Source organism: Apis dorsata, unplaced genomic scaffold, assembly GCF_000469605.1.
Source record: "Apis dorsata unplaced genomic scaffold, Apis dorsata 1.3 scaffold_99, whole genome shotgun sequence".
NCBI classification, from domain to species: domain Eukaryota; kingdom Metazoa; phylum Arthropoda; class Insecta; order Hymenoptera; family Apidae; genus Apis; species Apis dorsata.
The window spans coordinates 388,627-391,153 of NW_006263397.1; the positions used below are offsets into that span (position 1 = coordinate 388,627).

The window sequence follows — 2,527 nt, forward strand, 5'->3', positions numbered from 1 at the left end:
CGTAATCGGTGCTGTCGATCTTCGGTGGCCCATCTCTCCAAGTCCCATAATCCCGCAAGGATCGAACCAAGCCCTCCATTCAACGCCTCTCCACGCGCAACTCGGCATTGATCATTGTGTCTCACACGATCGGCTCATAATAGGGCACGTCGTTTCCATCGTCCCCCACCCCTTGCCGATAATAAAGAAGTCTCGATCTCTCCGCCCTTCTTCCTTCTGCCCCCTCCCCTCTCTCCTTTGTTCCCCCCTTGGAGGATTCTTGATTCCGGACTATGCGACGTGTTGTCCGCATTTGGATCTTCTCGAAAGTGCGTCATCCTCTTGCGGCCAGGGGTGTCCGCACGATAAGATCGTAATCGAGATCGTACGCGAGATCGATATTCTGTTTGTTCCTGGTGACGTGGACGATTCGAATACTTGAATTTTTCTCACGTAATTTTTTTTTTTTTATACTATATACAAGTAATAAGATAACGGAGTAATCTGTTTGTAAAATTATTACAAATTTCAATATTTTTAATATAAAGTAACTTTAATATAAAGTAACTGGGTAGAAATTTTTGTTTTAGAGATATCACTGATAAAATTTCAAGATAAACTTTTTAGTTTGTTCAAAAACTATGTATTTTCAGTCTTCAAAAATTTCGAAGGAAGATAAACAATTTGATGAAAACGTTTTCGCAACGAGCAAAGGAATCGCCTTCTCTTCCTTGGTAAATCTTCTAAATCAACGTTGAAAACGATAAATCATACACAGGCGAAGAATATCGAAACGAAACTCATTGTAGAGATTTGAGAGTGAGTCAGTTTGTCCCCCATGGCGATCCAGACACCGTAGAGGAGAGTCTTGTGCACGCGAATGTGGGATGAATGGAAATACGGGTACTTGAGTAAGCTTAAATTACATTTCATTCATGCAGGAAAAGCAGACACGCGGGAGTCGGCCTTCCGGCTCGCCGTTGTGGAAAGAGGCAGAGAGCGCTTCTGCGTAATAATGGCCGGCCTATAATGTGTATTATCCCGACATCCTGCGGCGTCTCCTTTCGTGTGCGGCTTTTCCTAAGCCGACGTTGCGACAACGACGATAATCGGACGGTGTTTTTTTTTTCCCAGCGCCGGACACTCGAGACTCCAAAGTCTTGCGAAAACCGAGACCAAATGTTCGGAATTTCCTTGCCCCTCCATCGAGGAAAATTATCGTTTTCAACTCGCGTAATTTTTATTCTTTATTTATTCTATATAAAAATTGGAATCTTATTCTTCGTTATGACGAGGATCAAAGAAATTTACATATACTATATATCGATGTAGGAGTTTGTTTTAGTCGAATATTAAATAATTTATTCGTGTAATCTAAATGCATGATAGTTGCAAAAGTATTTTTGAATCGATGTAAGAAATTTTGGAACGAAATGGATTCGCGTTTAATCGGTGAAAGTATATTCGTCTTTTGCGAAACACGAATTCTGTAAACCGCTGCAGAGTTTAATCGCGAGCCGTCGAGCCGCCGCTTCAATGGGGGAGTATATAGGGGACAGGAAGGGGGTAAAAATCGGTGAGGAGGAATCATGGCTGGATGCACTCCCTCCCTATGTTCACGCACTTTTACCGCCGGCTAGCATCGGCACTGGTTCTGCGTTTTTCGAGGAGGAATCGGCGACCTGTTGAGCCCGTTGTCCTGCCGAGGAAAGTCGTCCGAAAGTCGTTACAGAAACGCACTGCACGATCTTCAATAATATTTATTTCATGTTTGATATCGTGATATAAAAATAAGAAAAGAAAAAAGAAATTCGAAATCTCGTTTCTTATTTCTGAAATATTTCTTTGAAAAAATTCTACTTCAATTTGAATGTATTCGAAATAACAGTTTAAAAATGCTACTTAAAAGCGTATTAAAAGTATCTTTCACTTTATTCGATGAAGAATGTTGTAGAAAGTTTTGGTTAACCACAAATCTTCTACTACTACTAGCCACAGATTTTCTAATTCAAACTCCATTTCCATACAGGAAGAAAATATATATATATATATATATTCCACATGGTAGAATGATAAATTTTATTTTTATAAGAATTTTACAAAAGCAAAGTTTACGAGAATGAGAAACGGTGCTTCCCCAACAGCACTTTGCGCTTTCACGTGATTATAATTTTCCATCAGGCAGACCATTCTTTTTCTCCTTCCAACTCGGCTCAACGTGAAAATCAAAACAATATATACTTTTACTGCGTCGCGTTGCTCCACTTTCCCTTCTGTCTTTTTCTTTTAATGACACTCATCGCAATCATTCGTAATGATCGGTCCCCGACGACGAACGAGAAATTACAATTTACATCATGGACGTGCAAGAGGCACACGATACGATGTATAAAAAGAGAAAATGAAATGTCGCGCGACTGGCAGTTTCGACCGATGGAAGGATGGCAAACCTCGTATCGATCGCGATCGTTATTGCAGTTTGGAGCGTGCCACGATCCAGCGGGATCGATCCACGTGGATCGATCGAGAGAAGGGCAACAGCGGCAGG

General features: G+C 41.0%; 1 pseudogene; it reads left to right on the top strand.

The window, feature by feature from the left end:
- The window catches only part of LOC116185109, a 6,411-nt pseudogene that overhangs the window by 2,722 nt on the left and 1,162 nt on the right, over positions 1 to 2,527 (top strand).